Genomic DNA, 15,894 nt, shown 5'->3' with positions numbered 1-15,894 from the left:
AGGTACTCTGCATGTGGCACAGGGCTTCTACTCCAGACTACTGCATCAAGCAATTTGCACCAAATCTAGGAACAATTTTGCGTAGAAAAGCTGCGAATTTGTGGCAGCATTAACCCTTAGCACCTGCATCAAAATCTCCATGTGAACATGGGGATTTTGGTGCCAATTTGGTTAGCAAAGGGTTTGCTGAAATCTCATCTATTTAGCTGGTACTAAATTACAAATTATGAAAAATACCTATATAATGAAACGTTCCAACCAAAACTTACACAGAAAATCTGGAGTGTATCAGTCTCGTGTAAATGTGCCATTTGTCCCTCAGTTTTCCCATATAAGCCTGTGTAAACATTATGTACTGTATGTGCCTGGAAAACAGGCAGTGCACACAACAAGGGGAGCCATAGACCGGTCATTTATCAGGCAAATGCAAGAAAAAAGGTAAAAATCGTTTCCTTTTGGCCTTTGTTGGGCCGGTATATGTCATATAGGATTGTCTCCTATACAGGTCCTTCTCAAAAAATTAGCATATAGTGTTAAATTTCATTATTTACCATAATGTAATGATTACAATTAAACTTTCATATATTATAGATTCATTATCCACCAACTGAAATTTGTCAGGTCTTTTATTGTTTTAATACTGATGATTTTGGCATACAACTCCTGATAACCCAAAAAACCTGTCTCAATAAATTAGCATATTTCACCCATCCAATCAAAAAAAAGTGTTTTTTAATAACAAACAAAAAAACCATCAAATAATAATGTTCAGTTATGCACTCAATACTTGGTCGGGAATCCTTTGGCAGAAATGACTGCTTCAATGCGGCGTGGCATGGAGGCAATCAGCCTGTGACACTGCTGAGATGTTATGGAGGCCCAGGATGCTTCAATAGCGGCCTTAAGCTCATCCAGAGTGTTGGGTCTTGCGTCTCTCAACTTTCTCTTCACAATATCCCACAGATTCTCTATGGGGTTCAGGTCAGGAGAGTTGGCAGGCCAATTGAGCACAGTAATACCATGGTCAGTAAACCATTTACCAGTGGTTTTGGCACTGTGAGCAGGTGCCAGGTCGTGCTGAAAAATGAAATCTTCATCTCCATAAAGCATTTCAGCCGATGGAAGCATGAAGTGCTCCAAAATCTCCTGATAGCTAGCTGCATTGACCCTGCCCTTGATGAAACACAGTGGACCAACACCAGCAGCTGACATGGCACCCCACACCATCACTGACTGTGGGTACTTGACACTGGACTTCAGGCATTTTGGCATTTCCTTCTCCCCAGTCTTCCTCCAGACTCTGGCACCTTGATTTCCGAATGACATGCAAAATTTGCTTTCATCAGAAAAAAGTACTTGGGACCACTTAGCAACAGTCCAGTGCTGCTTCTCAGTAGCCCAGGTCAGGCGCCTCTGCCGCTGTTTATGGTTCAAAAGTGGCTTTACCTGGGGAATGCGGCACCTGTAGCCCATTTCCTGCACACACCTGTGCACGGTGGCTCTGGATGTTTCCACACCAGACTCAGTCCACTGCTTCCTCACGTTCCCCAAGGTCTGGAATCGGTCCTTCTCCACAATCTTCCTCAGGGTCCGGTCTCCTCTTCTCGTTGTACAGCGTTTTCTGCCACATTGTTTCCTTCTAACAGACTTACCATTGAGGTGCCTTGATACAGCACTCTGGGAACAGCCCATTTGTTGAGAAATTTCTTTCTGGGTCTAAAGGTACTGTCACACTAGACGATATCGCTAGCGATCCGTGACGTTGCAGCGTCCTCGCTAGCGATATCGTCCAGTGTGACAGGCAGCAGCGATCAGGCCCCTGCTGGGAGATCGCTGGTCGGGGAAGAAAGTCCAGAACTTTATTTCGTCGCTGGACTCCCCGTAGACATCGCTGAATCGGCGTGTGTGACACCGATTCAGCGATGTCTTTGCTGGTAACCAGGGTAAACATCGGGTAACTAAGCGCAGGGCCGCGCTTAGTAACCCGATGTTTACCCTGGTTACCATCCTAAAAGTAAAAAAACAAACAGTACATACTTACCTACAGCCGTCTGTCCTCCAGCGCTGTGCTCTGCTCTCCTCCTGCTCTGGCTGTGAGCGTCGGTCAGCCGGAAAGCAGAGCGGTGACGTCACCGCTCTGCTTTCTGGCTGCCCGGCGCTCACAGCCAGACCAGAGAAGCAGAGCGCCGAGGACAGACAGCGGAAGGTAAGTATGTAGCGTTTGTTTTTTTACTTTTTAGGATGGTAACCAGGGTAAACATTGGGTTACTAAGCGCGGCCCTGCGCTTAGTTACCCGATGTTTACCCTGGTTACCGGGGACCTCGGGATCGTTGGTCGCTGGAGAGCTGTCTGTGTGACAGCTCTCCAGCGACCAAACAGCGACGCTGCAGTGATCCGGATCGTTGTCGGTATCGCTGCAGCGTCGCTATGTGTGACGGTACCTTTACCCTCTTGCTTGAGGGTGTCAATGATGGCCTTCTTGACATCTGTCAGGTCGCTAGTCTTACCCATGATGGGGGTTTTGAGTAATGAACCAGGCAGGGAGTTTATAAAAGCCTCAGGTATCTTTTGCATGTGTTTAGAGTTAATTAGTTGATTCAGAAGATTAGGGTAATAAGTCGTTTAGAGAACCTTTTCTTGATATGCTAATTTATTGAGACAGGTTTTTTGGGTTATCAGGAGTTGTATGCCAAAATCATCAGTATTAAAACAATAAAAGACCTGACAAATTTCAGTTGGTGGATAATGAATCTATAATATATGAAAGTTTAATTGTAATCATTACATTATGGTAAATAATCAAATTTAACACTATATGCTAATTTTTTGAGAAGGACCTGTATAAGGTTACCACACTATTCACTATAGAGGCATTGAGAGAACAAAGAACGGAATACTACATAGCTGAGGCTTGAGAAATCTACATAACAGCTGATGGACGCTGCTTGAGCCGCAGGCAGCAGGTATCAGAATCATGGATGACTCCAGCCATGTATGTGAGAATCAACACTGAGGAGTTTAAAAGCCCGATGCCCTTGAGTGACAGGTCTGTCCTTGCCTGCGTGTACAATGAGAGCTGTCAGTCACTGGCAGCGGGTGGTGAGAAGGTTTCAAAAACATGTTTTTCTCTGAAACAGCGCAGCATTTCAAAGTCAAACATACCTGGCTGCGATCATACAGCTGATCTATGGGCAGCATGCATCTGCTGACAAATTCCATTTAAAGGGTATGTGCACACGATGCGGATTTTGCTGCGGATCCGCAGCAGTTTCCCATGAGTTTACAGTTCAATGTAAACCTATGGGAAACTAAAAACGCTGTGCACATGCTGCAGAAAAAAACGCGCAGAAACGCAGCGGTTTACATTCCGCAGCATGTCACTTCTATCTGCGGATTCTGCTGCGGTTTTACAGCTGCCCCAATTGAAAACCGCAGTTGTAAAACCGCAGTGAATCTTCGATAAATCTGCAGCAAAAACGCAGCGTTTTTGCCCTGCAGATTTATCAAATCTGCTGCAGGACAATCCGCAGTGGCCAAGAATACGTGTGCACATAGCCTAAATGTTCCAAGCCACCCACCAATCACTTACAACTGTGCATACGTGCTTAACTTCAGCAGGCAGAGGCACCCTGCTCCTGAAAAAGTGTGCACATAGCAGTGTACGACCCCACAAGCTTCCTACTGAGCCTGTACACTGCAGCATGCACATAGCGGTGTACAACTACACAAGCTTCCTACTGAGCCTGTACACGGCAGCGTGCACATAGCAGTGTACGGCCCCACAAGGTTCCTACTGAGCCTGTACATGGCAGCGTGCACATAGCAGTGTACGGCCCCACAAGCTTCCTACTGAGACATAACATTGTACGGCCCACAAGCTTGCTATTGAGCCTGTACACGGCAGCATGCACATAGCAGTGTACGGCCCCACAAGCTTCCAATTGAGCCTGTACACGGCAGCGTGCACATAGTGTACATCCCCACAAGCTTCCTATTGAGCCTGTACACGGCAGCGTGCACATAGTGTACATCCCCACAAGCTTCCTATTGAGCCTGTACACGGCAGCGTGCACATAGTGTACATCCCCACAAGCTTCCTATTGAGCCTGTACACGGCAGTGTGCACATAGTGTACGGCCCCACAAGCTTCCTATTGAGCCTGTACACGGCAGTGTGCACATAGCAGTGTACGGCCCCACAAGCTTCCTACTGAGCCTATTTGAAATGTACACTGCAGCATGCACGCTCCTGCACAGTCGTTTGAGAGATCGGTCAGGGGTCACAGGAGTCTGACACCCAGGGATTTACAGGATGTTTGAGTATTGTGTGTTTAAAAAAAAAAAAAAAAAATGATTTGAAAACTTTAGTTACACTTTGAAGATAGGGGGTCCACGTGCAATGGTATAGAGTGGCACCAGTGGGAACAGTCTCCCAACATAAACCACTTAAGTGTGAAGGCCGCTCCACCAGGAATCAGCAGGGGAAAAGATTTCCCAATCTGAAAAAGAACAAATCAATGACATTTACCGGAAATTGAGAGTGGTCTCAATTTCTCTGGCGGTGCACACAGCAATCTTGCCTTTGTAGGTTGCGCTCCTGAAGATTGACAGATTGGACCGACAGCATGGTCCGACCCAAGTGCCCTCTCCCCTGCTGCTAGCAGAGGCGGCATTGCTGAAGTGCAGGGAGGGTTGGATCCAATGATCCGGGGAGCTGCACAGAACCTGCAAGCAGCGCGCTTTCCTTACCTAGGTAACCGACCACTCAAACCAGCACAAGTGACCAGCAGCCGTACACAAGATTAACAATCCCTCAGGTCCTGATAATGGAGAGGATTGCTAATAAGTTTAGCTGGGATATTGCTACTATTTACAAGCAGGTTCCAATTTTAAGCATATTATGTCTACGCTAAGGTTCTGCTCAACCCCTGAGTTGTATGATCCTTGTAATTGGGCTCCCATAGATTGCGGTCCTCCCCTCCCATGCACCTCCTGTTGCTACATTCATTAGCACAGCGCTTCTGCTGAATGTCGGACATTTATCAGATTATGGAGACGTTCTCCAGTCGTCCTGATGAAGGACACCGCAATGTCCAGGGCTCACACACCGCCCTGCAAACGTCACTGCACAATGACGAGTATCGTCCACAGGATCGTTGGCCAGGACACTTCTTTTACACACTTTAATCTTGATGTGGAACAATCCACTACAGTAGTGTTTATCCAATTGTTGCACTAAATAATTAGGAGGAAGACACAGACGTAGCGCTCACATCCAACCAGGGACCGATTGGAGGAAAACAACATCACTGAGTTTTGGGGACTACAGGAGGATCCACACATTAAAGGGTTATCACTTGTTTTTTTTTTGCTTTCTGAAACTTTTGTTTTTGGTATCTTTTCTGTGATCTTTTTGCAACTTGTCGGTCGGTGTTCTTTTTTTCTTTTCTGAATACTTGCATTTTATGAACTAGCGGGCAGCTACCAAGCAGCGCTGCCTACAACGGATCACGTTTTTCGGAATTCCTTAATTTTCAAAGGAGATGGAAATCCTGAACTTTACAAGGTTTACTTAGTGCTTTTTCAGATGGGTTATGGAGTGGATCCAACTGAAAGACGTTGTGTGCAGATACCCTAGTTAAGGGCATCTAAGCGTTATTGGACGCTTTGCTCTCTGCATCAAGACGCGAGCTGTAAAGGACGAGGCAGAGACGACCACTGGACAGATGCTGTGTGCAGCCGCAGGAGTTGTGCCCGCATCCCTCCATTACAGGACAGGGGCATGAGAGCTGCCAATACCTGACCGCCAACACAACGTCAGCAGCGCCTCTCACATGCCGAAACGTGGAAGGGCCAAGACGCAACATTAAGTCACACCAAAAAAAGTTTGTGTAACTTCTCCACAACTTGCTGTAACTACTATTTTTTTCACAGTCTCACGTGGTCTCTGAGAGCATTCAAGAGGGACCCGAGAACCAAAAAGTAGACTTCTGCGTACACCTGACAGTCGGAGGGGGGACACAGACCCTTGACAGGTGTGTGTGTGAAGATAACGACACACATACAGACACTTGACAATCACGGGGGGGGGGGGGGGGGGGAAGCATACCCGACAGTCGGAGGGGGGGGGGGGACGCACACCCGACAGTCGGGGGGGGGGGACGCACACCCGACAGTCGGAGGGGGGGGGGACGCACACCCGACAGTCGGAGAGGGGGGGGACGCACACCCGACAGTCGGAGAGGGGGGGGGACGCACACCCGACAGTCGGAGAGGGGGGGGACGCACACCCGACAGTCGGAGAGGGGGGGGGACGCACACCCGACAGTCGGAGAGGGGGGGGGACGCACACCCGACAGTCGGAGAGGGGGGGGGGGACGCACACCCGACAGTCGGAGGGGGGATGGTTGAAAGACACGGAGACACCTGACAGTCGGAGGGGGAGACGCACACCTGACAGTCGGAGGGGGGGACGCACACACCTGACAGTCGGAGGGGGGACGGCTGACACGCAGACACCTGACAGTCGGAGGGGGACGCACACCTGACAGTCGGAGGGGGAGGGGGGGGGGGAGACGCACACCTGACAGTTGGGGGGGGGGGGACGCACACCTGACAGTTGGGGGGGGGGGGGGACGCACACCTGACAGTCGGAGGGGGGGACGCACACCTGACAGTCGGAGGGGGGGACGCACACCTGACAGTCGGAGGGGGGGACGCACACCTGACAGTCGGAGGGGGGGACGCACACACCTGACAGTCGGAGGGGGGGACGCACACACCTGACAGTCGGAGGGGGGGACGCACACACCTGACAGTCGGAGGGGGGACGGCTGACACGCAGACACCTGACAGTCGGAGGGGGGGGGGAGACGCACACCTGACAGTCGGAGGGGGGGGCGCACACCTGACAGTCGGAGGGGGGGGGAGGGGACGCACACCTGACAGTCGGAGGGGGGGGGACGCACACCTGACAGTCGGAGGGGGGGGGACGCACACCTGACAGTCGGAGGGGGGGGGACGCACACCTGACAGTCGGAGGGGGGGGGACGCACACCTGACAGTCGGAGGGGGGGGGACGCACACCTGACAGTCGGAGGGGGGGGGACGCACACCTGACAGTCGGAGGGGGGGGGACGCACACCTGACAGTCGGAGGGGGGGGGACGCACACCTGACAGTCGGAGGGGGGGGGACGCACACCAGACAGTCGGAGGGGGGGGACGCACACCCGACAGTCGGAGGGGGGGGGACGCACACCCGACAGTCGGAGGGGGGGGGACGCACACCCGACAGTCGGGGGGGGGGACGCACACCCGACAGTCGGAGAGGGGGGGGGGACGCACACCCGACAGTCGGAGAGGGGGGGGGGGACGCACACCCGACAGTCGGAGAGGGGGGGGGACGCACACCCGACAGTCGGAGAGGGGGGGGGGGACGCACACCCGACAGTCGGAGAGGGGGGGGGACGCACACCCGACAGTCGGAGAGGGGGGGGGGGGACGCACACCCGACAGTCGGAGAGGGGGGGGGGACGCACACCCGACAGTCGGAGAGGGGGGGGGGACGCACACCCGACAGTCGGAGGGGGGATGGTTGAAAGACACGCAGACACCTGACAGTCGGAGGGGGAGACGCACACCTGACAGTCGGAGGGGGGGACGCACACACCTGACAGTCGGAGGGGGGACGGCTGACACGCAGACACCTGACAGTCGGAGGGGGACGCACACCTGACAGTCGGAGGGGGAGGGGGGGGGAGACGCACACCTGACAGTTGGGGAGGGGGGGACGCACACCTGACAGTCGGAGGGGGGGACGCACACCTGACAGTCGGAGGGGGGGACGCACACCTGACAGTCGGAGGGGGGGACGCACACACCTGACAGTCGGAGGGGGGACGGCTGACACGCAGACACCTGACAGTCGGAGGGGGACGCACACCTGACAGTCGGAGGGGGGGGGGGGAGACGCACACCTGACAGTCGGAGGGGGGGACGCACACCTGACAGTCGGAGGGGGGACGGCTGACACGCAGACACCTGACAGTCGGAGGGGGACGCACACCTGACAGTCGGAGGGGGGGGGGGGGGGGGAGACGCACACCTGACAGTCGGAGGGGGGGACGCACACCTGACAGTCGGAGGGGGGGGACGCACACCTGACAGTCGGAGGGGGGGGACGCACACCTGACAGTCGGAGGGGGGGGACGCACACCTGACAGTCGGAGGGGGGAACGCACACCTGACAGTCGGAGGGGGGGAACGCACACCTGACAGTCGGAGGGGGGGGGACGCACACCTGACAGTCGGAGGGGGGGGGGACGCACACCTGACAGTCGGAGGGGGGGGGGACGCACACCTGACAGTCGGAGGGGGGGGGACGCACACCTGACAGTCGGAGGGGGGGGGACGCACACCTGACAGTCGGAGGGGGGGGGACGCACACCTGACAGTCGGAGGGGGGGGGACGCACACCTGACAGTCGGAGGGGGGGGGACGCACACCTGACAGTCGGAGGGGGGGGGGGGACGCACACCTGACAGTCGGAGGGGGGGGGACGCACACCTGACAGTCGGAGGGGGGGGGACGCACACCTGACAGTCGGAGGGGGGGGGACGCACACCTGACAGTCGGAGGGGGGGGGACGCACACCTGACAGTCGGAGGGGGGGGGACGCACACCTGACAGTCGGAGGGGGGGGGACGCACACCTGACAGTCGGAGGGGGGGGGACGCACACCTGACAGTCGGAGGGGGGGGGACGCACACCTGACAGTCGGAGGGGGGGGGACGCACACCTGACAGTCGGAGGGGGGGGGACGCACACCTGACAGTCGGAGGGGGGGGGGACGCACACCTGACAGTCGGAGGGGGGGGGGACGCACACCTGACAGTCGGAGGGGGGGGGGACGCACACCTGACAGTCGGAGGGGGACGCACACCTGACAGTCGGAGGGGGGGGGGACGCACACCTGACAGTCGGAGGGGGGGGGGACGCACACCTGACAGTCGGAGGGGGGGGGACGCACACCTGACAGTCGGAGGGGGGGGGGGGACGCACACCTGACAGTCGGAGGGGGGGGGGGACGCACACCTGACAGTCGGAGGGGGGGGGGGACGCACACCTGACAGTCGGAGGGGGGGGGGGACGCACACCTGACAGTCGGAGGGGGGGGGGACGCACACCTGACAGTCGGAGGGGGGGGGGACGCACACCTGACAGTCGGAGGGGGGGGGGACGCACACCTGACAGTCGGAGGGGGGGGGACGCACACCTGACAGTCGGAGGGGGGGGGACGCACACCTGACAGTCGGAGGGGGGGGGGGACGCACACCTGACAGTCGGAGGGGGGGACGCACACCTGACAGTCGGAGGGGGGGGGGGACGCACACCTGACAGTCGGAGGGGGGGGGACGCACACCTGACAGTCGGAGGGGGGGGGACGCACACCTGACAGTCGGAGGGGGGGGACGCACACCTGACAGTCGGAGGGGGGGGGACGCACACCTGACAGTCGGAGGGGGGGGGACGCACACCTGACAGTCGGAGGGGGGGGGACGCACACCTGACAGTCGGAGGGGGGGGGACGCACACCTGACAGTCGGAGGGGGGGGGACGCACACCTGACAGTCGGAGGGGGGGGGACGCACACCTGACAGTCGGAGGGGGGGGGACGCACACCTGACAGTCGGAGGGGGGGGGACGCACACCTGACAGTCGGAGGGGGGGGGACGCACACCTGACAGTCGGAGGGGGGGGGACGCACACCTGACAGTCGGAGGGGGGGGGACGCACACCTGACAGTCGGAGGGGGGGGGGACGCACACCTGACAGTCGGAGGGGGGGGGACGCACACCTGACAGTCGGAGGGGGGGGGACGCACACCTGACAGTCGGAGGGGGGGGGGATGCACACCTGACAGTCGGAGGGGGGGGGACGCACACCTGACAGTCGGAGGGGGCGCACACCTGACAGTCGGAGGGGGGACGGTTGAAAGACACGCATACAGACACCTGACAGTCGAGGGGGATCTCATACAGACACCTGTCACACACACACACACATTACAGACCCCTGACAGTCCAACCTGCAGCCTGAGATGTAATGTGTGCCCACTACAGTAGCTCAGTGGCTGTATCTCCTAAAGGTCATGGCCTTACCCCCCACCCATAGAGCTGGGCTAGCTAGGTCACACCTATAGGCCAGACTACAGGGGTCACCATATCCAGAATGCACCTTCTACACTGTGATACAACTTCTTGCTCCCTAGTAGTATGGTCTCACGTCACTGCCCACCATTAGCACAGCACAAGCGCCATCTGGGAGGGGGAGACACTTGTGAAACTACCATGGGATGCTGGAAGTTCCAGTTCGCTTCGCAATAAATGCCAGAGCTCGCAGTCCCCCCGCTCAGGAGGGCGCCGCCACCTCCGCGGCTTACAGAGGGGGCAAAGTGACTACTGAAGTAACGCCCTAGCTATAAAGCATGCTGCACGGTCCCACCTAACTTGACCTCGCTGCAGCCTTGGACACACAACCCCACTCTTCTGCAGTTGAAACCCCTCCCACAGGCCTTTCTCTCCACCAACAGCTGAAGCTGTTATCAAAGTCGTTTCCGTAAAGGCTCTTTTGATTGGCTATCAACCTGAAGAACACCGGCGGGGAGTTATATGAAGCAGTCGCCCGGATCCCCGCCGCCGACGTCACAGCCTGCACCCTGCCCTTCATATCGTGGTATTAGCGATCCAGCCATAGCGGGCCCAGCTCACCTTGGCCTGCAGAATGCAGCCACTGCCGTCCGCTCCGTCCGGCTCCCGCCCGACGAATGGCTGGGAAAGCTGGAGGGCGCGGCCAGAGAACACAGCGACACGCCCTGCCGAATATTACGTACATTGCCACGCCCCTGCAGCATGACGCACTCTTCCACGCCTCATTACGGTTTTTTTTTTATTCAAGAAGTTAAAACTTTGTTAACAAAGAAAACTAACAATTTCTTTGAGGAGTCTCTGGATGAGTGGATGGCATATTTTTAGCCTGAGTAACAGGAACCAGTCTGGGGTGTAAAGTTTTTTGTTCCAGGCTGTTCTCATTCTCATTTTCTCAGTGCTGACATTTGTGATCAAGCCATGTTCACACGTTCAGTATTTTACCTCCACAGGCAGAGAAGAGACTGAAGAGCTTGGGTCATATTGAATCGCTACAGACTAGTGATGAGTGTGATCGGATAAGGTGTTATCTCAGCATGCTCGGGTGATAACTTCGTGTCTTCGGCGTGCTCGAATAATATGTTCCAGTCCCCGCAGCTGCATGTCTCCCTGCTATTCGACAGCCACAACACATGCGGGGATTGTGAGGTAATGTTAGCACTTGGTTAGCACCCGAGCATGGATAGCACCTTAATCTAAGCACCTCTCAATCTGTTGGCCCTCAAGGAAACCTGGATTCTGGAATCTGACATGGTCTCTCCTGCTGCCATTTCCCATGGTGGCTTACAATTCTCACATTCCCCGAGACCCACAAACAGACGTGGTGGTGTCGGCATACTCCTGTCCCCACAATGCACATTCCAGGTCATCTCCCCAACTCCATCACTCTCATTCCCTTCTTTTGAGGTCCACACCATCAGGCTCTTCCGTCCCCTCTCCCTCAGAGTAGCGGTCATATACTGGCCCCCAGGCTCACCCACCCACTTCCTGGACCACTTCTCAGCCTGGCTGCCACACTTCATGTCCTCAGAACTCCCAACCCTTATCCTGGGAGACTTCAACATCCCCATTAACAGCCCCACTTCCACATCTGCATCCCAGCTTCTATCACTAACCACTTCAATCGGCCTCTCACAGCTCTCAACCTCTGAAACACACAAAGACGGTAACACCCTTGACCTGGTCTTTGTTCGGCTCTGTTCAATCTCCTACCTAAACAACTCACCGGTTCCCCTCTCTGACCACAAGATTCTCTCCTTCACACTTACAATTCCTCGCCCACCCCAGCACTCTCCTACCTACCGCACATTCAGAAATCTACAGGCCATTAACCCTCATACACTTTCAGACTCCCTACACTCATCATTGTCCCCAATCTCTTCTTTTTCCTGTCCTGATCTGGCTGTACATCACTTCAATGACACTCTTAGAAGCACCCTGGACCAAGTAGCTCCCCTCACCCTCAGAACCTCCAAACACAGAGTAAAACAGCCCTGGCTCATATCGCAAACCCGATTTCTCCAGCGATGCTCTAGGTGTGCTGAACGCTTGTAGAGGAAAACTCGCACACCAGAAGACTTCATACACTTCAAATTTATGTTAAGGACCTATAACTCTGCCCTTCACCTCGCCAAACAGACCTACTACACCACCCTGATCTTACTATCCAACAACCCCAAGAAACATTTTGACACCTTTCACTCTCTCCCTCCTCAGGCCAAAAGCACAAGCCCCTATCACAGACATTTGTGCTGATAACCTGGCATCCCACTTTATAGAGAAAATAGATAATATCCGTCAGGAAATTCGCTCCCAGACACCAAGTGCAGTGACTCCCATCCCTCCCTGCATCTCCCCTGGCTCACTCTCCACCTTCGATCCCATCACAGAAGAAGTCTCCAGGCTCCTCTCTTCCTCTCGTCCGATTTCCTGCACTACTGACCCCATTCCCTCACATCTCCTCCAGTCTCTCTCCAGTCGTCACAACTCACCTAACTACAATCTTTAATCTCTCCCTCTCCTCTGGCATTTTCCCCTCCTTCAAACACTCTATCATTACTCCATTACTAAAGAAACCCGCCCTCGACCCATCCTGCACAAATAACTACAGACCGGTCTCCAATCTCCCCTTCATCTCTAAACTCTTGGAGCGCCTGATCTACTCCCGCCTTACCCGTTACCTCTCCACTCACTCCCTCCTAGACCCTTCACAGTCCGGGTTCCGCCCCCTACACTCGACAGAAACTGCACTCATCAAGGTGACCAATGACCTTCTGACAGCAAAATGTAACGGTGACCACTCTCTGCTCATTCTTCTCGACCTTTCTGCAGCTTTTGACACTGTTGACCACTCTCTCCTACTCTCTAGGCTCCAGTCACTAGGCATTAAGGACACTGCTCTCTCCTAGTTCTCTTCCTACCTTTCTGACCGCTTCTTCAGTGTTCTGTTCTCTGGCTCCACTTCATCTCCTCTTCCTCTCACTGTCGGAGTACCTCAGGGCTCAGTCCTTGGCCCCCTTCTCTTCTCCCTCTACACGGCCCCAATTGGACAGATCATCAGCAGATTTGGCTTTCAGTATCATCTTTATGCCGACGACACACAACTATATACGTCATCCTCTGACCTTACCCCCGCTGTACTACAGAACGCCACTGACTGTCTGCAGTCTCCAACATCATGTCTGCTCTCTATCTGAAACTCAACCTCTCCAAAACTGAACTTCTGCTCCCACCGTCTACTAACCTCCCTAAATCTGACATTTCCCTCTCCGTGGGTAGCACCATAATAACGCCCCGGCAGCAGGCGCGCTGTCTGGGTGTTACGTTTGACTCCGATCTCTCCTTCACCTCCCATATACAATCTCTTGCCCGCTCGTGCCCCTTACACCTAAAGAACATCTCTAGAATCCACCCTTTTCTCACCATGGAAACAACAAAAAACCCCACTGTCGCCCTGATCCACTCCCGCCTGGACTACTGCAACGCTCTATTAATTGGCCTCCCACTTACTCGACTTTCCCCTCTCCAGTCTATCCTAAATACGGCAGCTAGGGTCATCCATCTGGCTAATCGTTACTCGGACGCGTCCGCTCTTCGCCAGTCGTTACACTGGCTGCCCATTCATTACAGGATACAATTCAAAGTACCGTACATACTTGAGTATAAGCCGACCCCCCCCTAATTTAGCCACAAAAAAACTGGGAAAACTTAATGACTCGAGTATAAGCCTAGGGTGGAAAATGCAGCAGCTATGGGTAAATTTCAAAAATAAAAATAAATACCAATAAAAGTAAAATTAATTGAGACAAAAGTAGTTTAAGTATTTTTGAATATCCATATTGAATCAGGAGCCCCTTATAATGCTCCATACAGTTCATGATGGGCCCATAAGATGCTCCATACAAAATACGCCCCATATAATGCTCCATACAGTGTATGATGGGCTCCATAAGATGCTCCATATTAAAATATGCCCCATATAATGCTGCACAAATGTTGATTATGACCCCATAAGATGCTCCATAGACACATTTGCCCCGTATAATGGTCCACAAATGTGAATTTTCGGCCCCATAAGATGCTCCATACAGATATTTGCCCCATATAACACTGCACATAGCCCCATAAGATGCTCCATACAGATATTTGCCCCATATAATACTGCACATGGCGCCATAAGATGCTCCATAGAGATATTTGCTCCATATAATGCTGCACATGGCCCGATACAGATATCTGTCCCATATAATGCTGCACATGGCCCCATACAGATATTTGCCCCATATAATGCTGCACATGGCCCCATACAGATATTTGCCCCATGTAACGCTGCACATGGCCCCATAAGATGCTCCATACAGATAATTGCCCCATATAATGCTGCACATGGCCCCATAAGATGCTCCATACAGATATTTGCCCCACATAATGCTGCACATGGCCCTATAAGATGCTCCATACAGATATTTGCCCCATATAATGCTGCACATGGCCCCATAAGATGCTCCATACAGATATTTGCCCCATATAATGCTGCACATGGCCCCATACAAATATTTGCCCCATATAATGCTGCGCATGGTCCCATAAGGTGCTCCATACAGATAATTGCCCCATATAATGCTGCACATGGCCCCATAAGATGCTCCATACAGATATTTGCCCCATATGCTGTTGCTGCGATTAAAAAAAAATAAAATCACATACTCATCTCTCAGGACCCCGGCACTTGCTATATTCACCTGTCCTCCGTTCCACCGCTGACTGCCGCTGTTTCTTCTCCGTCCTGTGCACCGACATTCAGGCAGAGGGCGGTGCGCACACTAATCGTGTCATCGCGCCCTCTGACCTAAGCATCACTGCAGAGGACGCGGAAGACGGAGCGGCGCTGATGGTGGAACGGGGGACAGGTGAATATAGCGCACTGCGTTATACTCACCTGCTCCTGGCGCGGTCCCCGCACGTCTGTTCCCGGGCGCCGGCAGCTTGTTCCTGTAGTGAGCGGTCACATGGTACCGCTTATTACAGTAATGAATATGCGGCTCCACCCCTATGGGAGTGGAGTTGGGTCCATATTCATTACTGTAATGAGCGGTACCATGTGACCGCTCTCTACAGGAACAAGCTGCCGGCGCTGGGGAAAAGATGTGCAGGGACCGTGCCAGGAGCAGGTGAGTATTATTACACAGCTCCGCTCCCCCTCCCCTGCCGACTCCTGGGTATGACTCGAGTATAAGCCGAGAGGGTTACTTTTAGCCCAAAAAAGTGGGCTGAAAATCTCGGCTTATATTTGAGTATATATGGTACTTATTCTCACCCACAAAGCTCTCCACAGTGCGACACCCCCTACATCTCCTCCCTCATTCCTGTCTATCGGCCTAGCCGACCACTGCGCTTTGCAAATGACTTCCGACTAACCTCTGCACTTATCCGTACCTCCCATTTCCGACTCCAAGACATCTCCCGTGCTGCGCCAATCCTCTGGAATGCTCTACCCCAAGATATAAGGACCAGCCACAATTTGCATAATTTTAGGCACTCGCTCAAAACATATTTGTTCAGAGCGGCCTGTCACGTTCCCTAATCAGTCATTTTATGTTTGTATGTAGCCCATTCACTATCTCCATCTATCCCCCACCCCCTGAAGATGGCTGGACCATCATTGTAAATAGATCATTGTAAATACAC

The 15,894-nt window shown here is 54.0% G+C and overlaps 1 protein-coding gene across 2 annotated transcripts in view; it reads right to left on the bottom strand.

Annotated features, from left to right (window-relative positions):
- Positions 1-10,895, bottom strand: part of OGDH (oxoglutarate dehydrogenase) — a 100,989-nt gene extending 90,094 nt beyond the window's left edge. The window contains exon 1 of one of the 2 annotated variants that reach the window (XM_069766705.1): positions 10,771-10,895. The gene's annotated coding sequence lies outside the window, so the exon portion shown is untranslated. The remainder of the gene's footprint in view (positions 1-10,770) is intronic. The other variant, XM_069766706.1, reaches the window with a different exon arrangement.
- Between the last annotated feature and the right edge of the window lie 4,999 nt (positions 10,896-15,894).

The sequence above is a fragment of the Ranitomeya imitator genome, chromosome 4 (genome assembly GCF_032444005.1).
Source record: "Ranitomeya imitator isolate aRanImi1 chromosome 4, aRanImi1.pri, whole genome shotgun sequence".
Taxonomy (NCBI): domain Eukaryota; kingdom Metazoa; phylum Chordata; class Amphibia; order Anura; family Dendrobatidae; genus Ranitomeya; species Ranitomeya imitator.
This window is presented reverse-complemented; position numbering and strand designations above follow the sequence as displayed.